The sequence below is a fragment of the Pinus tabuliformis genome, chromosome 2_1 (assembly GCF_031772625.1).
Source record: "Pinus tabuliformis cultivar Carrire ecotype Pingquan chromosome 2_1, CPIR1, whole genome shotgun sequence".
In the NCBI taxonomy this organism is placed as follows: domain Eukaryota; kingdom Viridiplantae; phylum Streptophyta; class Pinopsida; order Pinales; family Pinaceae; genus Pinus; species Pinus tabuliformis.
In genome coordinates, this window is record NC_142299.1 from 386,099,895 (window position 1) to 386,124,125 (window position 24,231).

At 37.1% G+C, this 24,231-nt stretch overlaps 2 pseudogenes; both read left to right on the forward strand.

Moving 5' to 3' along the window:
• The first annotated feature begins 3,024 nt into the window (after positions 1 to 3,024).
• Positions 3,025 to 4,707, forward strand: LOC149200461 (acyl-lipid (9-3)-desaturase pseudogene; annotated as a pseudogene).
• Positions 4,708 to 20,772: 16,065 nt separating this feature from the next.
• Positions 20,773 to 22,405, forward strand: LOC149200462 (acyl-lipid (9-3)-desaturase pseudogene; annotated as a pseudogene).
• The last annotated feature ends 1,826 nt before the right edge of the window (positions 22,406 to 24,231 follow it).

The following is a 24,231-nucleotide window of genomic DNA, read 5'->3' on the forward strand; positions in this document are numbered from 1 at the left end:
ATTAATTTATTAATTTGATTAATTAATTCATTAATTAATAAGTTTAGAGGGATATATTAATTACTTATTTTTCTATTTCTTGAATTAATTATTAGGTTTAATAAATTTATGAAATTTTTTATTTATTTATTAATTACTATGTTTTACTAATTAACTAATTTTTGATAGTTGATTAAACAAATAGATTAGTTAACCAATTTTTTTATATATATATATATATATTTTTTATTTTTTAATAAGTTTATTAATTTAATTTAATGTACTTATTTCTTTGTTTAATTATTTATTTATTTGATTAATTTGTTTTATTTGCTTAATTTATTTATTTATTCTTTATTTTTTTGGTTTTAGTGAGTTATTTATCTATAATTTCTAGAGTTTATTTATTATTATTATTATTTTGAAGAATTATGTTTATTAATTCTATTTTAAATAGTTGGTTCAATTGATTCATTAATTTGTTTAAATAATAAATTAATTTGTTTGATTAATCAAATTGATTAATTTCATTATGTATTCATTATTAATATGTTTATTCATTTATTTACATTATTAATTTATTAATTTAATTAATTAATTCATTAATTAATAAGTTTACAGAGATAGATTAATTAATTATTTTTCTATTTCTTGAATTAATTATTAGGTTTAATAAATTTATGAAAAATTAATTTTCTATTTTTTGTTTTTTATTTTTTATCTATTTTTATTGATTAATTACTATGTTTTACTAATTAACTAATTTTTGATAGTTAATTAAACAAATAGATTAGTTAACAAATTTATTATTATTATTATATATATTTATTTTTTATTTTTTATTTTTTAATAAGTTTATTAATTTAATTTAATGTACTTATTTCTTTGTTTAATTATTTATTTATTTGATTAATTTGTTTTATTTGCTTAATTTATTAATTTATTTTTTATTTTTTGGTTTTAGTGAGTTATTTATCTATAATTTCTAGAGTTTATTTATTATTATTATTATTATTGTTATATTTTTTTTGAAGAATTATGTTTATTAATTCTATTTTAAATAGTTGGTTCAATTGATTCATTAATTTGTTTAAATAATAAATTAATTTGTTTGATTAATTTGGTTTTCTCCTCCGATATGAACCTGTCTGCTCCCGTTAGCTCTGTCTGCTTCCTTTGTGGCTCCGATAGCTCTGTTTGCTGCTTCCCATGGCTCTGTTTTCTCCCTCCGATCCAATGGCTCTGTTTGCGTCCTCTATTTGCTCTTGTAGCTCTAATAACTCTGTTTTGGCATGCATATATATATATGGCTCCTCCTATAGCTCCTCTTGGTTCTTCTTGGGTATGTATTACATGCAATGCTTTTTCAAAGACCTCCTTGCTTTAATATGCATTCTTTGGTAACTCCTCTTGCTTATGGCTTGGCTATCCTGATGACCTTGCTCCTGTCTCTTCATGGATCTGCTCGGCTTCCCCTTGGCTTCATGTCATCTTCTAGTATCTAGAATATTGCCATATTGACATCAATGACAACCTAGGTCAACAACCTTCTACAAAATGATGCATACTTGGGTTGCCTTTTTAAAATATTCTCATATACAAGTTTTATTACCAAAATTTATCTTGTTTAGGTACCCTAAAATTAACCTTGCTCCAAAATTCATATGAAGTTAGGATGGTTGAAGTTTCAAATTCAATTCCTAGGAATAAGGAAACTTTAAACTTTCTTTATCCTTACGTAAATAACCTAGTGGCTATTATAATTTAACCAAGTCCTTTCACTAAAATAGGATATAATTATGTAATTAAGCATATTCACCACGAGTTACTTTCCACCATTAGTTATGCATTTGTTAGCACAAAAATAAGGAGTAAAAATGTAAATGTGAAACTTCGAGCCCTCCAAAATTGATGAAAATCTTTGTCCAAGTGCCTAGATAGATCACATCTTTTAATGTGCAATTTTTTTCCAAATTTAACACTCCAAACAAAATTTAAACTTCTAAAAATGTAATCTCTTTCCATATTTAATAAATCCAAAAAAATCCAAAATTAAAATAGGTATAAATCCAAAAATTTAATCTCTTTCCATATTTAATAAATCCAAAAAAATCCAAAATTAAAATAGAGATAAATCCAAAATTAAAATAGGTTGTAATTTTTATCGCGAGCATTGTTTTTTTAATTGATTACTTATAAATATTGGTTATGACTTGGTTTTGGATTATATAATATAAACGAGTAAATTGTTTTGTGAAATTTAAAATATAATGCTTTCTCACTCATCAAAATTGTAGATATTCTCTTCGAGAACGACTTAATTTAAAATGATTTAAAATTAGGTCAATTGATTAAAATTTTAAAAGACATTTGAATCTGGCACCGCTTAACCAGCCATAAATAGGGTATTCAATTACCGGGAGATGCACGGGACATACCCCGCTAACACGCGAATTGCTCTTTTTTATTTAGTGGCGAGTTTCCGAATTCACGTGTTAGCGGGCTATCTCCCATGCATCTCCAGACGCATTGAATACCCTATGTATCACTGATTAAGCACTTCCTTTGAATCTCACCCCAGATTGTGAAAACCTAACCTCATTGCGAAGAGTTCTGGACTTCAATGTGAAGAAACCTAAACTCACATCAAAATTCAGATCACAAACTATAAAGTCGTGAATATTAATGTTTTCAATTTATTAGTGAATATATGGTTTTTAAGGATGTCTGAAAATTAGGAAGAAAATCGGATACCATTACGTGTCAGTGCCCCGTCCAAATCTTTTGGGCACCCTAATCCTCTGACCTACCATTCAAAGACCTCAATCCATTTTGTTAATATAAAAACCTTCCCTCCAACGTGTACAGCTCATCAGTAACGTGTACAACTCATCATTTTTTTTCCGCAGGTTGAACGGGAAGTTCGAACCCTCCAAACTATCTAAGACTCTTAACTCACCCGGTGGTGACCGCGGTCAAAGTGGCAACTGCGGTCCGTTGAGACCATATCGCTCTATAAATGCAGAGCCGCAAGCATCTTAGAGCAGGGCGCTGGATCGTTTAGCTGGTAATGGGCAGGAGAACGATTTGCTTTGAGATTGAGAAATAATCTAAAAGCATTCAGATCCGCGTCCGGACCTTAAAATGACGGCCATGGATGATCTTGCCAGCCCAAAGAAGAGTCCCTCATGGAGGAAAATCAGCACTGCAGAGCTGAAAACACATGATAAGCCAGACGATCTGTGGATTTCGATAAGTGGGAAGGTTTATGATGTCACTAAATGGTTGGACAATCATCCTGGAGGGGAACTGCCTCTGTTAAATCTTGCAGGCCAGGATGTGACGGATGCATTCATTGCCTATCATCCGGGCTCCGCCTGGAAGTATTTGGATCAGTTCATGATTGGCATTCATGAAGATTATGAAGTTTCTGAGATTTCGAAGGATTATCGTAAGCTTTTGGGGGATTTGAAGAAGGCTGGGCTGTTTAAGGGGCCTCTGTTAGTTTATTTCTTGATAAGTTTATGGATGATGGCAGCGCTGGTTTTGAGTTTAGTGGGTGTGGTGTTTTATGAAGGGTTTTGGCTTCATGTTGGATGTGGCGTTTTGTTGGGGGCAGTGTGGATTCAGAGTGGATGGATTGGGCACGATTCGGCTCACTGTGGGCTTGTAGGTCATAAGAAAATAGATAGGATTATTCAGTTAGCGGCTGGAAATTGCATGTCTGGGATTAGTATTGCGTGGTGGAAGAGAAATCATAATTCCCATCATATTGCATGCAATAGTTTGGATCATGATCCGGAGCTTCAGCATGTGCCCTTGTTTGCAGTGTCTTCTGGGTATTTTGGTTCTTTGTATTCTTATTTCTATGATAGGAAAATGAATTTTGATGGCCTGGCTAGGTTTTCTGTGAGTTACCAGCATTGGACCTTTTATCCTGTCATGGCGGTTGCGAGGATCAATTTGTTTGGGCAGTCGATTGCTTTGCTTTTGTCTAAGAAGAGAGTCCCACACAAGGGTGTCGACCTCGCGTGCATTATTGTGTTCTGGATTTGGTTTCCACTTTTGGTTTCCTGCATGCCTACTTGGGCTGAGAGGACAGCGTTTGTGTTGTCTAGCTTTGCTGTGACCGGGATCCAGCATGTTCAGTTTTGTTTAAGTCATTTCTCTGGCGGTGTGTATATTGGCAAGCCTCGTAGTAATACATGGGTTCAGTCTCAGACAAATGGGTCAGTTAACATCTTATGTTCTCCTTGGATGGACTGGTTTCATGGAGGTTTGCAGCATCAGATTGAACATCATCTGTTCCCAAGGTTGCCCAGGCACAATCTGAGGAAAATTTCTCCATTTGTGCAATCTCTGTGTGCCAAACACTGCTTGCACTATGCCAATGTGCCATTCTGGGAGGCTAATTTGTTGACCATTGGGGTTCTTCGTACTGTAGCTCTGCAAGCTCAAGACATGTCCAAGCCTGTGCCGAAGAACTTATTGTGGGAGGCGGTTAACACCCAGGGTTAATATTGTTGTTATTCTTTGCTTTTGTTATTCTAGCAGTTAGTTTGTTTTTCTACTTGAGTTTCTGAAAGCTGGTGAGATTACTTTTGCCTCTCGGTAGCACTATATTATGTGTCATCTGAAGTTGTAAAAGAATCCGATCCCTTGAAAATGCAGATACTTTTGCCTCTCAGGGGCACTATAAATTATGTGTTATCCGAAGTTGTAAAAGAATCTGATCCCTTGAAAATGGTATCTGCAGAATCTTTCAGTATTTTTGCATTCATGAACTTGTTATGATCTAAATAGTGCCAAATTTATTACAACTCTGAGATTTCAAAGGCAAACTGATGTTCTCAAATGCACAACGAGAATTCGGAGGTTGCAAATACCTCCGAGATTGAGCAAATTTAATAAAGATACACTCTCATCACAGAGACCCATATTTCTATTTTAGGCAGCCATTTTTAAAGTACTCCAAGGAAGTAGTTGGTCTACAATCATTAATTATTCATCTTGTAGGATGTCACTATGTGATAGTAGTTATATGTGTTCAAAATTGTAAAGGAAACTGTAGGTGTTCCAGTGTCCATGTTGCATTCATTGCTAAGAATCTTCTTTGGTTACTTCTCATTCACATGAAAGTTTCCTTGTGTTAATTTCTTGAGAAGACACAATAAATCCATGGTTTTGGCTTATGATAATATTATGTATACCAATCCATGTGTTGATATCCTAGTTGGATCAAATGCATATGTATCTAAATTAAAGCCTTGAGTTCTATGTATCATTCGAACACATGCTAACTAAATCAGAAATTGTTTCCATACCATGAACTAAGACTGTACCCAGGTACATAGAAATGTTTATACAATGCACAAGAATGGTGCCCAAGTGGAGGTGTATGTTTGTCACATAAGTCATGATATTTGTTCCTTAACAATTGCCCAATGCTTAAAACTGTAAATTTTATCCAAACAACAACTAGGTTGCAGTTTCCTTGTATATGCCTTCAATGTTCCATCAACACTAAAGACAAGGCCACCTTTTATGTTGTGTTTCCATGAATATAGCTCATCTAAAAACATTTCATTCGATTATTGTCTTCAAGCATGTAGCACTAGCCATTCGATATACATCAATTAGATAGTATACACCTAACAATAATGTCGATATTGAGTTGATTGAGACAGCTAGGCACCCCCCTTTGAAAACTAATCTAACGTTGTAGATGAAATTTCAAAAGGGGCCTAGTTCTAAGAATGTGATTAAAAATGGAAGGTTAATGATTATGTGAATGCTCAAAACGTATAAAATGGATCTAGTATGATTGTTTAGGGATACCTAAGGATACTTGAGGGTGACTGGCAGTGCGTGGTAGCACTTGCTTAGATAACAATGGGGGAGGTTTTAGTAGAACCACGGTTATCATCTCTATATTAGAAATAGTTGTTTACAAGTATAACAAAAGGAAAACTTGCATCTATCATTATTCAAACTATGTGTGAGCTGAGTAAGAACTGAGAAGGCCCTAAGTTGTGCTAATAAGTCTTAGGTATCGTGTAGATTTTGAACAATTCAAAATGGTGAGGACGCGAAGAAACTCTTCTTTTGGCTAGGCATGAAGCACGACATAGTCCAGTTTGTCGCCAAATGTCTTGAATGTCAACAAGTGAAGGCTGATCATCGCCATCCAGCAGGACTCCTGCAACCACATGACATCCCTATATCTAAATGGGAGGTAATTTCCATGGATTTTGTTGTGGGTTTGCCACTCACTTCACATAGGCACAATGCTATATTGGTTATAGTTGATAAATTGACCAAAAGTGCCCATTTCATCCCAGTAAGAGACACTTACGATGTTACGGATGTGGTGCGAGTGTTTGTAAATGAAGTTATTTGACTACACGGGTTGCCCACAAAGATCATTTTTGATAGAGACTCTCGATTTACATCTAGGTTTTGGACAAGTTTGTAGTCAGCACTAGGGACTCAGTTGAACCTGAGCACTGTGTATCATCCAGAAATAGATGGGTAGACTGAAAGAGTAAATCAGGTTTTGGAGGACATGCTTAGGATGTACGTCTTGGATAATTAGACTCAGTGGGAAAGGTACTTACCATTGGTAGAGTTTGCCTATAATAATAGTTACCACAGTTCAATCGGGATGCCTCCTTATAAAGCTCTATATGGAAGGCCATGTAGGACACCGTTGAGTTGGGAAAAGTTGGAGGACCGAGTAATAGTTGGCCCTAAATTAGTTCAAGAAATAGAGGAACAGGTAAAGCAGTTTCGACAAAGGTTAAAGGAAGCGCAGGACAGACAAAAGAGTTATGTTGATTGACATAGGATCGATCGCAGTTATGAAGTAGGGGACCAAGTTTTTATCTGTATCCGACCCAACAAAAGCACCATTCGGTTTGGGAAGGGGACAAAATTGTCACTTCAGTTTGTAGGACCTTTAGGATCAAGGAGAAGATTGGACCAGTTGCCTATCGTCTTGTACTGCCACCCCATTTGCATAAAACTCATGATGTTTTTCATGTATCTATTTTACGACATTATGTTTCTGATGAATCTCACAAACTGGATTGGAGGGAATTGCAGGTCTCGGACACGGGAACCGTAGTGGTCGAACCATTACGCATATTGGACTGTAGGGTTTGACAGCTCAGACGTCGCACAATGGACCAAGTTAAGGTCCAATGGGACAAGTATAGCCCAGGATCTACTACCTGGGAGGATGTAGACACTATACGTCGAGACTACCCCTCACTTTTTGAGCATCTGTGATGCCCATTTTGACATAGATAGCTACCTATGTTAAGGTTCTATTTTGCAGTTCCATGTTATTTATTTATGAACATTATGTAATATTGATGCATTTGGTTGGACACATGAAACTACTTATATAAATCAATTGATAGATTTGGTATTGATGATGGAAATGGTTGATGTATGGCCTAAATGTAGACTCACTTAGCGATGAATTATCTAGTGCGTGACTTATCAAGAATTATTTTGTTTCATATATGGCTCAAGTGGATATGATTTGTTTAAATAAATGACTTAGTGAATTTATGATTTATTTCCAGTATGAACTGCAAGATTGACACGTGGATACTAGACTTAATAACATGATGATTAAAAATTACTTATATATCTTGTTGTTATATAAATGCATGAATGAGAGCTAACCCGCAGGTGGGAAAGAACTATATGATATCTAAGATCTAAGGTCGAGACATCTCATGGGGAAAGGTATAATGTACATTGTTCTATTACATTTGGTATCTACTTGATATGCACTCTTATGACATGAGTAAAATGTAAATGACAGGTGGCAAGATGAACTGACTAGGTTATTCGATGACAAGTCCAACCAGCGCTGTAGTGTGGTCCATATTAGGGCGTTGACCCTAGTTGTGAGGAGGGGTGGAGGCATTTCCCACCATGTAACCTCCAAACCTAGAATCGTGGGAGGGCAGTGGTGGACACGCTCCCCTAGACGTGTGATGATGATTGCCAGTTTCCTACTAGGGAAGTTAGGTCAATATAGTCGACGCTTCCGCCATGTTGATTTTATCAGTGGTTAGATTGGTATAGCCGATGCCACCGTATATAGCAGCAGAGGATGGATAGGGTGGGAATGGAAGTAGGTCAGGAGGGATAGGAGGATATAGATCAGTTGGAGACTCTTGATGGGAAGTAATGTCATTGTCTAACTTATCAAATTTTACTACTATAACTCTCTCTATTTTGTTATGCCTTTGAACTCCTTGTATCTTTTCACTCTAACTTTGGGATGAAGTTTTCTGAAGGAGGGGTGTATGTAATGCCCCACTTAATCTTATCATGCAAATTTTATTAATGTTTACATTACTTGAAAATATTGACTTATAATTATCAAGAAATATTGGTGAATACCTTCATTTGGGAAACTGTAAATTTTATTTACTGATATAAAATTTATTATTGCTATTATTCAATTCTCAACTTGTCTTCTCACATTTAATCTTGGATAGGATATGGTCTCCTTCCATTATTCCAATTTAAATATTCATATCACATTCCCAAAATGTACTCTCACATTTACTTGGGAGAAGACATGGTCCTCTCCAACTAATTACCAATTTATATATTCATCTCTCATCCCCAAAATGTATTCTCACATTTACTTGGGAGAAGCCATGGTCCTCTCCAACTAATTACCAAATTATATATTCATCTCTCATCCCCAAAATGTACTCTATTCTTATCACATTCTCAAATGTTCTCTCATGTTTACTTGGGAGAAGAGAAGTCAACTATAAGGATGAGGGAGAAGTTATGACATTAATGAGAGGTGGTTGAAGTGGAGAGGAGAGGGTGGGGCATGAAAGGGGAAGGAGGAAGAGAGGAAGGGGGATGTTGGGTCTTGCTTTTGGTTTGGTTAGCTGTGATTTTGGAGGAATTGTTGAGAGAGAGGAAGGGAGTATTGTTTATCTTGATCTTGGACACACCCACTACATCTGGTTGGACTTGGCTCGGAGGGCTAGGGAACCTGTGGAGGTTTCCTGGGCTAGGAATTACTTCCTAGTTGGTTGGGAGGTAAATCCAGTTAGTAATCAAGAGAAGCGTTCCAGCAGGAGCAGCAACTCAAGTGCATCTCCACCGGGCCATCGGTACAGGTATTCCTCTATGCATAGATTACTCATGTAAGTGATTGAAATGAAATGTTCACTAATTAAATTGTAGGAATTAGATTCTAAATGGTAAATTATCATCATTTAAATGTCTTGTAAGAAAATAAATTATTCTCTTATTGCATTTAATTTTAAAGAATATAGATCTGGTAGAAGACCCTAGGAAATCATAATGAAATCCTCCTTCTGAAGAAATGAAGAAAAACCTTCCTAGGGTGGCACTCGAAGTCCCCCGAAGAAAGGGTGAGCTCTTTGCTTGAAGAACTCTTGCTAAACAACAAGTGACTCGGCGAAGCAGCTCGAGCAACCAAAGAGAAATTCGATATGCCAAAGATGAATGAAATGTTGAGAGTTGCCTTCCTTATATAGATTTCGTGGAACACTTTTCCCTCCAAGTCTACCTCCATTGTGGGCCCTCACTTAACCACCTCCTTGCAAACCGAACTAGGGAGTGCATATTTCCCTAGTGTGTGTGCCCCCCATGTGTAATTTAACCACAACAAAATAACTTATCCTAAGTCTAATCTCCTAATAAAAATTGAGTGGGCCCCATTATCTCCAAAATTAGCCCGAAAATGCAATAATTAGCGTTGTTCCAAATTAATTTAGGAAGGGACATGACAATATATAATGTGGGCTCAATTAAAATTAAAATTATATATATATATATATATATATATATATATATATATATTCAAAACACTATTTATGAAAGGGAAGATATTCTCATGAAAGTAGGGAACCTAATATTTTTCAAGTACGATTCACTTTTATAGTTACTTAGGCATTTATCCTTCCTAGAGTCAAACTAATATACGAAACAACTTATTTTGGAGCATTTATTTTTGATCAAATTTGTTCAAAATATGGTACATATTTTTAAAAGTCATAAGTTTAAGTTGTTTAATTTGCAAAGATCATCAGGGGAATCAAATACATATTTTTAAAATTCATAAGTTTAGGTTGTTTAATTTGCAAAGATCGAGTGCCACGGGTTTTTCATGGTGCTCAATCCATTTAAGCATTCAAAAATGTATTTTAAATAGCAAAAATCACAATCTTGCTAGAAATTGTATTGCTAGATTCTGGCAAAAAACAATTTCGTCTATTAATTAGATTATGCTTTTATCCTTAATTGTTTCTTTATTGATTTCAACTTACATTAATTATTTATTTTAAATAGCCTTTGTTGGAAATACTGAGGGGGGGGTGAATCAATATTTCTTTTTCCGACTATTGTTTTACCAGTTAAAACATATATATTCAGAACATAAGGTGAACAACAAGAACAAGTGCTTTTATTAATATAAATTGTGCAGTAAAATAGATACAATATATAGATGGTTGCAATCAGTTGCCAAGCTCCAACTCGGACTTTGGTGAGGCTCCAACCTCCAGAGCACCAACTCCATTTCGCCAAGACACCAATCTTGGACTTAGGAGCACCAACTCCCAAGGACTTCAATCCTTCCAGTTGCTAAGACACCAGTCCCAAAGACTCCAATCCTTCTTACTTCTGAGGCATCAACCCTAAGGAATCCTATCCTTCTTACTTCTGAGGCACCAGCCCCAAGGACTCCAATCCTTCTCACTTCTGAGGCACCAACCCCAAGGGTTCCAACCCAATCTTGTCAAGGCATGTTTGATAGTAATCTTCTGCTCTCAGAACTCTTCTCTGTTGAGTTTTGTCTGTTTATAGCTTCACTGTAGTCTCCAAGCTACAGTATCAATGACAACCAGTCTTCTTATGAAGTAGCCTTCACAACTCTACACACTGCCCACACATAGTCTCCAATAGCCTTCATGCTCTTGGATAATGTCTTCACACAGCTTTAGTCAGTCTACTGTTAGCTGCACTAAGCTCTGCATAAAGAAAAACTTCCTATTCAAGCTTATGTTCTCTGCTAGCCACTTCTCCCCTTTGACTGTCTGTTGTCCTGTTGGCCCTTCGGCCCTCTTTCTATTCAACTGGATCCTCTCATTGCCTCTGTCTCCTCCAGCTTATTTCCACAAAAAATTTCAACGACGTTTAACAACCTTCAACCACTTAACTACCCGCTGTTCTCTGCTTTTTCTGTCTTATTTGTTCCCCATTCCTTTGTCTCCCGGTTTCCTCTCTTCACTGACCCTTTAGCTTCCTCAACACTCGCTGTCATTTCCTCTGTGCTCACTTGCTTCTTCAGCTTCCCGACTTTCAGTTTCCTCTGTCTATTCGTACTCACAGGACACCTTGATTCAGTGGCGAGAACCAAAACATACATAGAGAACACATATACAAAAAATTGTAACAACGCTCTCCTTTTTTAATGATGGCAGACATACACAAAGTTGGCATAGTTTAACAGATAGCCACGTCCCAATCGCAATCGCAATCAGCTTGATTCAGCCTCCTGAACTATCGGGAGCATTACTGTATTGCATTTTTGCCTCAAAGGCCGGCGCACAACAAATATTAGAGAGATAATGGTCTTCCCCTTTCGAGACCCAAAAACCCTTCAAAATGTTAAAACTGCGATTTTCCACCTTTTACACAGTTATATGGCTTTTATAGCAGATCCAGATCTGACCGATCGGACGGTCATGATCCAATCACACTATCGGCAATCGACATCACAAGGCTCTCAACTATCGGTGTTTTTCCTTTGGTCCGATGCGATATCACTGGTCGCTATCAGCGATCCATAATAGTCACTTCAATATATATATATATATATATATATATATATATATATATATATATATATATATATATATATATATATCCCACTCTGATATGCCGATGCGATACAAATTGACGATCGCAAGTCGTACGGTTTGGGCCGCTCCACTTAAGCGATGCGATAACACCGCCGGACCTGATAGTACTCAACACTCCCTTTTATAAACTTTCAAATCCGCCCTTTTGAATCCGCTAAGTGTTTTAGCGTGATTCCCTTTGGAAATGACTCTCAGCGATGCGATGGATGCGATAATATATCAAGTCATATTACACTGTCGTAGCGGGTCCACATACTTTATCGCAATCAGAGGTTTTAGTGTGGCAAGGCCTTAACCACTTGCGATACATAATCCTGACACGATGGACGCGCTATTAAATTGCAACATATTGCAAGGGTCCCATGGGTCTGCGCATATATTATCGCAATCAAAGGGTTTCGGGGGTGACAACCCTTTTGACCTTTGCGATATATATATTGCTCCACTGTTTATATATATGTTGCTCCACTGTTTTCACTTTGTTTATATATATATATATATATATATACATGGGTCTGTGCATATATTATCGCAACCAAAGGGCTTCGGGGGTGACAACCCTTTTGACCTTTGCGATATATATATTGCTCCACTGTTTATATATATGTTGCTCCACTGTTTTCACTTTGTTTATATATATATATATATATCTTATGCTATGCTTATGCTTCGCTTATGCACCTTACTCTTGGCATATGCGATAGCTCTGCTCCTCTGATAGAGTATTCGCTATAGTATATTTGCCGGGATTCCGTGCTGATAGTGTATTTGCCTTATAACTCAGTCTTTCTGCCTCTAATAGTGTAAACGCCATATACCTGAGTCTTCCTGCCTCCGATAGTGTATATGCCATATATGCATAGTTTTTGGTTGCCAATAGTGTTAAAGCATATATATATGGGTTTTCGGCCTCCATTTGCGTTAAATGCATATATATATATATATATATATATATATATATATATATATATATATATATATATATATATATATATATATATATATATATATATAACTCTGTATTGTATATATATATATATATATATATATATATATATATGGTTCCTCCTGTAACTCCTCTTGGTTCTTCTTGGGTATGTATTACATGCAATGCTCTTTCAAAGACCTCCTTGCTCTGATATGAATTCTTTGGTAAATCCTCTTGCTTATGGCTTGACTATCCTAATGGCCTTGCTCCTGTCTCTTCATGGATCTGCTCGGCTTCCCCTTGGCTTCACGTCATCTTCCAGTATCTAGAATATTGCCATACTGACATCAATAACAACCTAGGTCAACAATCTCCCCCTTTTTTATTGATGGCAATATTCTTCTTCTCTCCTCCTTTGACATCAATGGAAAAGGAGTGCTCTGGGACTCCCCCTATCAAACTGCTTCTGTTCTTCATGAATGGTAGATTTTCATGGGTCTGTGACTCCCCCTATCATGGTGCTCTTGTTCTTTTTATTCAAGATAGAAAGATTGATGCTTTATCATCAATTAGCACATTATTCCCTCTTCATGTCTTAGAACTACTTTATCATGGCTTCAACAATGCTTAAAGATGCTCTACTTCAATGCTTTCAATCGGATTGCAAATAGCCATACACCAAATGTCCAAGTCCAGGCTTTGATGCTTCAATCCATATTGTTGTCTCCATAGGCAGAATTGAGAGATCTTCATAGTTCGAATCAAGAGAAACTACCAATGAGATTGTCTTTCTTGCTGTCTTTCTTCAGATCTAAGTTCATTTGTGTCTCTGTGCTTCTCCTTGAGTGACTGCCATCCAGTATTCAACTTCATTGCTTTTGGATGAAAAGGTGAAAGGTTGTGGCATGTGCCTTGTTGTTCCTATATTTTCTCAGTAATCCGTATCAGCTTAAGTTATATTTGACTGCACAACAGTCTCCTTTCTATGAGCCATCTTTTCCTTGTGTTCTTGTACAGGTCTCTGCATGTTAATTATGCTAGCAGATTTAGATATACAATCCGTGATTGTCTTTTAAAAGCATTCTGTTGATCTGCATCTATTTGCAATGCTTTAGTTTGTTATATGCTACCAGCTGATCTTACTTCAAACTCCATTCCAGATGTATCTGTTTGTTTGAAGACTAACTCTATTAGTGTCCACAATTTATTTGTTCTCACATTAAATCCCTGAGTTAAGACATAAACTTTTGTGATAACAACACCATGGTTGTTTGCCCTATTTTCTCTAGCATTAGATTACTTTCTCGGTTGCTTCAAATACTACTTAGTGATTGAGTGGAAAGCATCTTTAACAACAGTTCAGAGACTGGTTACAGGATCATATGCTTCAATGGAGTACCCCTGAGAAATGATCTTTATCAAAGAATGACTGTTAATATAGTTCAACAAGGATTTCATAAGGACCCTTTCACTATTAGCTTCATCAATAATGATCAAGAATCAAAGGCTCCCCCTAACTGTATGCATCATCTCTTTTGGCAGAGTCTTCTCATAAAATTCTTAGATTGTCAAAATTTAGGCCAATGACATATGTTGTTGGCTGGAGAGCTCAAGGGACTCTCGGATTGTATTTCCTTCCTTCTCCATACTTGTGTAACTTTCTTCTTTTGCATGGTTCTAGCTTGTGTAAGAGCCCAAGTTAAGTTACAATCACGTGCCATATCACCAATTTTATGACACTTGAAGCATTCTACATTGTTCATGAATAAGAATTCATGTTTTCTTCCTGCAAAATTGTTTCTTGGAGATTGTTGGGGACTATAATATCTATCTCTATGATATGCTTTATAGTCTTTTGGCATGTGACCAAAGTTTGTACAAGAATAACAATAACCAAAAAATGAACTTTGGTACGTGGGAGATGGATATTTCCTTGATGTACTTCTGAAGCCTTTCTGCCTTGAGATCCTTTGATGATAACCATTGCCTCTCGCATCTTTGACATCATCTACATTTCTTCGTGGAGTTGGATTTCTTCTTAGAGTAGGATTTCTTCTATTGTAGCCTTGATTTTTCTCCTTGCCTTTGCTGGAACTGGGAGCATCACCATTTCTTTCTGGCTTCTTCACATCTCTTTTGTTTGAAGCATTTTCATTCTTGTTTGAGGATTCACCTGCATACTCGAGACCTGATTTATCAGATGGACATCTGTGATAGCTGAGCATGTCATCCAAGGCTTGAGAGCTCTTCAAGATTTTGTTAATCCCTTCAACCTTTGTTCTGACGAAGACAATCTCTTCTTCTAATCTTTCACATTCATTATTCTTCTTAGCAAGTTGTTCCTCAGTTTCTTCCTTGATACGAGTAGCTTCATCTGCTTCTATTTTAAGGGAGATGATATATGACTTCATTTTGAAGATTTCTTCATTCTTTGCTTGACTGCTCTCCATTTCTTCCTTGATCCTTGTAGCTTTACATGTTTCCGCCTATCCTTCTATGACTTCCAATGCTTTCTTTGTCTTCTCATCTCCTTGTACTTGTTTCCTGGCTTCATGTAGTTGAGATTTGAGAGAGGAGACCTCTACCTTGTACTGAACAATCTCTTCTTCAAGTTTGTTCAAGCTTTTGTGCCTTTGTTCAAGTTGACTTGACAAGGTATCTTCCTGCTTCTTTGCTTTATTCAATTGATTTTTCATGGATATGACTTCTTCATGATGCTTTCTTTTGCTTTGATGATATTCCTTCTTAAGCTTGGAGAGCTCTTCATCCCTTTCTTGTACTTGAAGCTTGACGAGGTCAACTTTCTTCCTTGTTTGATCTTGGTTACCAACTAGTGTTGTCTTCTTAAGTTCCTCATTTTCCTTTTTCAAATTGTTAATCTCTTCCATGGCAGTCATAAGTTAAGCGAGGAGTTCTTCTATAAAATCTTTCTCATTCTCTTCATCTTCTAGGTCTGTTTTAGCCTTGATGTCATCATTCTCATGTTCAACCTCTATGATGGGTTCTGGATTTCCTTCTAGATTTCCATCATCTTCTTGACTGATGGTCATGGTCAATGCTCCTTTTGAGTGAAGGTCATGAAGTTTGTCCCATATAGCCTTTGCTGATGAACATTTTCCTAGATTGTTCTTTACAGAATTAGGCAGCCCATTCAAGATTGCCTTTATTGCTTTTGCATTATACTCCTTGGATTCTCTATCCATCCTGCTATCATCAATCACTGATTTCCAGATTTTAATGCCTTGAGTTTGTAAGAAATTCCTCATTCTCGTTTCCCATATATTAAAGTTCCCATTGAGCCTTGGAGCCTCCTCAAATTGATTGTCTTCTATTTTAGTAGTAGAGGGAGACACATCCTTAGGAGGATGGGAGACTTTCTTTCCTAACTTCGCCATTTGTGTTCTAAAGGTCGACCTTCAAGTTGTTAAGCTTTGAATGAAGGTACCTCCTCTGATACCAATTGTTGGAAATACTAGGGGGGGGGGTGAATCAATATTTCTTTTTCCAACTATTGTTTTACCAGTTAAAACATATATATTTAGGACTCAAGTTGAAAAACAAGAACAAGTGCTTTTATTAATATAAACTGTGTAGTAAAATAGATACAATATATAGATGGTTGCAATCAGTTGCCAAGCTCCAACTCGGACTTTGGTGAGGCTCCAACCTCCAGAGCACAACTCTATTTCGCTAAGACACCAATCTTGGACTTAGGAGCACCAACTCCCAAGGACCTCAATCCTTCCAGTTCCTGAGACACCAGTCCCAAGGACTCCAATCCCTCTTACTTCTGAGGCCTCAAACCCAAGGACTCCTATCCTTCTTACTTCTGAGGCACCAGCCCGAAGGACTCCAATCCTTCTCACTTTTGAGTCACCAATCCCAAGGGTTCCAACCCAATCTTGTCAAGGCATGTTTGATAGTAATCTTCTGCTCTTAGAACTCTTCTCTGTTGAGTGATGTTTATTTATAGCTTCAATGTAGTCTCCAAGCTACAGTATCAATGACAACCAGTCTTCTTATGAAGTAGTCTTCACAACTCTACACACTGCCCACACATAGTCTCCAATAGCCTTCATGCTCTTAGATAATGTATTCACACAGCTTTAGTCAGTCTACTGTTAGCTGCACTAAGCTCTGCATAAAGAACAACTTCTTGTTCAAGCTATTCTTTGCTGGCTACTTCTCCCCTTCGACTGTCTGCTGTCCTGTTGGCCCTTCAACCCTCTTTCTATTCAGCTGGATCCTCTTGCTGCCTCTGTCTCCTCTAGCTTATTTCCACAAAAATGTTCAACGATGTTCAACAACCTTCAACCACTTAACTACCCGATGTTCTTTGCTTTTTCTATCTTATTTGTTCCCCATTCCTCTGTCTCCCGGTTTCCTCTCTTCACTGGCCCTTTAGCTTCCTCAATGCTTGCTGTCATTTCCTTTGTGCTTGCTTGCTTCTTCAACTTCCCGGATTTTGGTTTCCTCTGTCTATTCGTGCTCACAGGACACCTTGACTCAGTGGTAAGAACCGAATCATACATAGAGAACACATATACAAAAAATCATAACATCGCTCTCCTTTTTTAATGATGACAGACATACACAGAGTCGGCATAGTTTAATGGACAACCACGTCCTAATCGCAATCGCAATTGGCTTGATTCAGCCTCCTGAACTATAGTTTAGGCCTCTAGAACTATCGGGAGTGTTACTGTATTACATTTTTGCCTCAAAGGCTAGTGCACGAAAAATATCAGAGAGATAATGGTCTACCCCTTTCGGGACCCAAAAACCCTTCAAAATGTTAAAACTGTGATTTTCCACCTTTTACATAGTTATATGGCTTTTACAGTAGATCCAGATCTGACCGATCGGACGGTCAGGATCCAATCGCAGTATCAACAATCGGCATCACAAGGCTCTCAATTATCGGTGCTTTTCCTTTGGTCCGATGCGATATCGCTGTTCGCTACCGGCGATCTGCAATAGTCGCTTCAATATATATATATATATATATATATATATATATATATATATATATATATATATATCGCTCCGATATGTCGATGCGATACAAATCGGCGATCGCAAGTCGTAATGGTTTGGTCCACTCCACTTAAGCGATGCGATAACACCGCCAGATCCGATAATACTCAACACTCCCTTTTATAAACTTTCAAATCCGCCCTTTTGAATCCGCTAAGTGTTTTAGCGCGATTCCCTTTGGAAATGACTCTCGGCGATGCGACAGATGCGATAATATATCAAGTCATATTACACTGTTGCGGTGGCTCCACATACTTTATCGCAATCAGAGGTTTTAGTGTGGCAGGGCCTTAACCACTTGCGATACATAATCCCGACGCGGCGGACATGATATTAAATTGCAACGTATTGCAATTGTCCCATGGGTCTGTGCATATATTATGGCAATCAGAGGGTTTCGGGGGTGACAACCCTTTTGAACTTTGTGATATATATATTGCTCCGCTGTTTATATATACATTGCTCCACTGTTTTCACTTTGTTTATATATATATATATATATATATATATATATATATATATATATATATATATATATATGCTCCGCTTATGCACCTTACTCTTGGCATATGCGATAGCTCTACTCCTCCGATAGAGTATTTGCCATAGTATATTTGCCGGGATTCCGCGCCAATAGTGTATTTGCCTTATAACTCAGTCTTTCTGCCTCCGATAGTGTAAACGCTATATACCTGAGTCTTCCCTTCTCTGATAGTGTATATGCCATATATGCATAGTTTTTGGCCGCTGATAGTGTTAAAGCATATATATATGGGTTTTGGCCTCCGTTTGCGTTAAATGCATATATATATATATATATATATATATATATATATATATATATATATATATATATATATATATATATATATATATATATATATATATATATATATATATATATATATATATATATATATATATATATATATATATATATATATATATATATATGGTTTTCTCCTCCGATATGAACCTGTCTGCTCCCGTTAGCTCTGTCTGCTTCCTTTGTGGCTCTGATAGCTCTGTTTGCTGCTTCCCATGGCTCTATTTGCTCCCTTCGGTCCAATGGCTCTGTTTGCGTCCTCTGTTTGCTCTTGTAGCTCTAATCACTCTGTTTTGGCATGCATATATATATATATATATATATATATATATGGCTCCTCCTGTAGCTCCTCTTGGTTCTTCTTGGGTATGTATTACATGCAATGCTCTTTCAAAGACCTCCTTGCTTTAATATGCATTCTTTGGTAACTCCTCTTACTTATGGCTTGGCTATCCTGATGGCCTTGCTCCTGTCTCTTCATGGATCTGCTCGGCTTCCCCTTGGCTTCATGTCATCTTCTAGTATCTAGAATATTGCCATATTGACATCAATGACAACCTAGGTCAACAACCTTCTACCAAATGATGCATACTTGGGTTGCCTTTTTAAAATATTCTCATATACAAGTTTTATTACCAAAATTTATCTTGTTTAGGTACCCTAAAATTAACCTTACTCCAAAATTCATATGAAGTTAGGATGGTTGAAGTTTCAAATTCAATTCCTAGGAATAAGGAAACTTTAAACTTTCTTTATCCTTACGTAAATAACCTAGTGGCTATTATAATTTAACCAAGTCCCTTCACTAAAATAGGATATAATTATGTAATTAAGCATATTCACCACGAGTTACTTTCCACCATTAGTTATGCATTTGTTAGCACAAAAATAAGGAGTAAAAATGTAAATGTGAAACTTCGAGCCCTCCAAAATTGATGGAAATCTTTGTCCAAGTGCCTAGATAGATCACATCTTTTAATGTGCAATTTTTTGCCAAATTTAACACTCCAAACAAAATTTAAACTTCTAAAAATGTAATCTCTTTCCATATTTAATAAATCCAAAAAAATCCAAAATTAAAATAGGTATAAATCCAAAAAAATCCAAAATTAAAATAGACATAAATCCAAAATTAAAATAGGTTGTAATTTTTATCGCGAGCATTGTTTTTTTAATTGATTAATTATAAATATTGGTTATGACTTGGTTTTGGATTATATAATATAAACAAGTAAATTGTTTTCTGAAATTTAAAATATAATGCTTTCTCACGCATCAAAATTGTAGATATTCTCTTCGAGAACGACCTAATTTAAAATGATTTAAAATTAGGTCAATTGACTAAAATTTTAAAAGACATTTGAATCTGGCAGCGCCTAACCAGCCATACATAGGGTATTCAATGCGCCGGGAGATGCACGGGACATAGCCCGCTAACACGCGAATTGCTCTTTTTTATTTAGTGGCGAGTTTCCGAATTCGCGTGTTAGCGGGCTATCTCCCGTGCATCTCCCGACGCATTGAATACCCTATGTATGACTGGTTAGGCGCTTCCTTTGAATCTCACCCCACGTTGTGAAAACCTAACCTCATTGCGAAGAGTTCTAGACTTCAATGTGAAGAAACCTAAACTCACATCAAAATTCAGATCACAAACTATAAAGTCGTGAATATTAATGTTTTCAATTTATTAGTGAATATATGGTTTTTAAGGATGTCTGAAAATTAGGAAGAAAATCGGATACCATTACGTGTCAGTGCCACGTCTAAATATTTTGGGCAACCTAATCCTCTGACCTACCATTCAAAGACCTCAATCCATTTTGTTAATTTAAAAACCTTCCCTCCAACGTGTACAACTCATCAGTAACGTGTAAAACTCATCATTTTTTTTCCACAGGTTGAACGGGAAGTTGGAACCCTCCAAAATATCTAAGACTCTTAACTCACCCGGTCATGACCGCGGTCAAAGTGGCAACTGCGGTCCGTTGAGACCATATCGCTCTATAAATGCAGAGCCTCAAGCATCTCAGAGCAGGGCGCTGGATCGTTTAGCTCGTAATGGGCAGGAGAACGATTTGCTTTGAGATTGAGAAATAATCTAAAAGCATTCAGATCCGCGTCCGGACCTTAAAATGATGGCCATGGATGATCTTGCCAGCCCAAAGAAGAGTCCCTCATGGAGGAAAATCAGCACTGCAGAGCTGAAAACACATGATAAGCGAGACGATCTGTGGATTTCGATAAGTGGGAAGGTTTATGATGTCACTAAATGGTTGGACAATCATACTGGAGGGGAACTGCCTCTGTTAAATCTTGCAGGCCAGGATGTGATGGATGCATTCATTGCCTATCATCCGGGCTCCGCCTGGAAGTATTTGGATCAGTTCATGATTGGCATTCATGAAGATTATGAAGTTTCTGAGATTTCGAAGGATTATCGTAAGCTTTTGGGGGATTTGAAGAAGGCTGGGCTATTTAAGGGGCCTCTGTTAGTTTATTTCTTGATAAGTTCATGGATGATGGCAGCGCTGGTTTTGAGTTTAGTGGGTGTGGTGTTTTATGAAGGGTTTTGGCTTCATGTTGGATGTGGCATTTTGTTGGGGGAAGTGTGGATGGATTGGGCACGATTCGGCTCACTGTGGGCTTATAGGTCATAAGAAAATAGATAGGATTATTCAGTTAGCGGCTGGAAATTGCATGTCTGGGATTAGTATTGCATGGTGGAAGAGAAATCATAATTCCCATCATATTGCATGCAATAGTTTGGATCATGATCTGGATCTTCAGTATGTGCCCTTGTTTGCAGTGTCTTCTGAGTATTTTGGTTCTTTGTATTCTTATTTCTATGATAGGAAAATGAATTTTGATGGCCTGGCTAGGTTTTCTGTGAGTTACCAGCATTGGACCTTTTATCCTGTCATGGCGGTTGCGAGGATCAATTTGTTTGGGCAGTTGATTGCTTTGCTTTTGTCTAAGAAGAGAGTCCCACACAAGGGTGTCGACCTCGCGTGCATTATTGTGTTCTGGATTTGGTTTCCACTTTTGGTTTCCTGCATGCCTACTTGGGATGAGAGGACAGCGTTTGTGTTGTCTAGCTTTGCTGTGACCGGGATCCAGCATGTTCAGTTTTTTTTAAGTCATTTCTCTAGCGGTGTGTATATTGGCAAGCCTCGTAGTAATACATGGGTTTAGTCTCAGACAAATGGGTCAGTTAACATCTTATGTTCTCCTTGGATGGACTGGTTTCATGGAGGTTTGCAGCATCAGATTGAACATCATCTGTTCCCAAGGTTGCCCAGGCACAATCTGAGGAAAATTTCTCCATTTGTGCAATCTCTGTGTGCCAAACACTGCTTGCACTATGCCAATGTGCCATTCTGGGAGGCTAATTTGTTGACCATTGGGGTTCTTCGTACTGCAGCTCTGCAAGCTCAAGACATGTCCAAGCCTGTGCCGAAGAACTTATTGTGGGAGGTGGTTAACACCCAGGGTTAATATTGTTGTTATTCTTTGCTTTTGTTATTCTAGCAGTTAGTTTGTTTTTCTACTTGAGCTTCTGAAAGCTGGTGAGATTACTTTTGCCTCTCGGTAGCACTATATTATGTGTCATCTGAAGTTGTAAAAGAATCCGATCCCTTGAAAATGCAGATACTTTTGCCTCTCAGGGGCACTATAAATTATGTGTTATCCGAAGTTGTAAAAGAATCCGATCCCTTGAAAATGGTATCTGAAAATCTTTCAGTATTTTTTCATTCATGAACTTGTTATGATCTAAAAAGTGCCAAATTTATTACAACTCTGAGATTTCAAAGGCAAACTGATGTTCTCAAATGCACAACAAGAATTCAGAGGTTGCAAATACCTCCGAGATTGAGCAAATTTAATAAAGATACACTCTCATCACAGAGACCCATATCTCTATTTTAGGGAGCCATTTTTAAAGTACTCCAAGGAAGTAGTTGGTCTACAATCATTAATTATTCATCTTGTAGGATGTCACTATGTGATAGTAGTTATATGTGTTCAAAATTGTAAAGGAAACTGTAGGTGTTCCAGTTTCCATGTTGCATTCATTGCTAAGAATCTTACTTCTTTGGTTACTTCTCATTCACATGAAAGTTTCCTTGTGTTAATTTCTTGAGAAGACACAATAAATCCATGGTTTTGGCTTATGATAATATTATGTATACCAATCCATGTGTTGATATCCTAGTTGGATCAAATGGTAGCACAAACCAAAATCACTAGTGCCACGCAAATACCTGAAAACTCGCTTCACTGTTGTCTAATGCTCCTACCCTGGTTTTGAAATAAAAATGCTCAATACTCCCACTGCATGTGCAATATCTGGTCTAGTACAGACCATTGCATACATCAGGATACCAACTGCACTTGCATATGGAACACGAGACATGTCCTCTTCCTCTTCTTGTGTGTTGGGACACTGTTCAGCAGATAACCTCACACCTACAAGAATAGGAACCTTCATCGATTTATATCCTGCATATTAAACCTCTGCAGTATTGTCTCGACATACTTCCTCTAGTTTAACTAGAGCTTCCTATTTGCCCGATCTCTTTTAATTTCCATGCCCAAAATATTGTTTGCAACACCAAGATCTTTCATGTCGAATTTGGAGGACAATTGGGTCTTCAAATCCTGGATAATTTCCTTGTCATTTCCAACTAGCAACATAGCATCCACATACAAGACCAGATAAATAACACGGACACCAATTAATTTAAAATACACATTGTGATCTGCTTTTCTTCTAGTGAAGCCAAGTCCTCGTATAAATGTATCAAATTTCTGATACCACATCCTTGGTGACTTTTTTTAACCCATACAAAGACTTCTTTAACTTTCATATCAGTTCTTTCTTACCCTTCACTGCAAAGCCTTCAGGTTGCTTCATGTAGATCTCCTCTTCTAGATCCCCGTGAAGAAATGTTGTCTTCACATCCATTTGTTCTACCTCAAAATCAAAAGCAGTAGCAATAGATAAAAGTAACCTAATAGAAGTTACCTTAGTAACAAGAGAAAAAATATCACCAAAATCAATTCCCAGCACCTGGGAATAACCTTTTGCTACCAACCGAGCTTTGTATTTCTCCACCTTTCCTTCTGCATTTGTCTTCTTCTTGAACACCCATTTGTTGCCAATAGGTTTCCTTCCAGCCAACAACTCCACCAAATCCCAAGCCTCATTTTTGTGCAAAGATGCCATTTCATCAACCATGGCCTCTTTCCAGAGTTTTCCATCTTCTGAATATACTGCTTCCTTCACAGTTCTGGGAACATCATCAGTAATAGGTAAAGAAAAATTTGAACAGAAAGCAGATGGACTATACCTTTCTAGCTGCCTTCTTTCTCGAACTGATCTTCTCACACCCGGAGTTTTTGGCTCTTCATCTTCTGATTCCTCCTCTTCTGTAGAGTTTGATTCTTCCTCCTTAAGCTCAAACTCTATCTTCTCAGGTTCCTTTGGTTGGATTTCATGTTTAATAACATCTTTCACC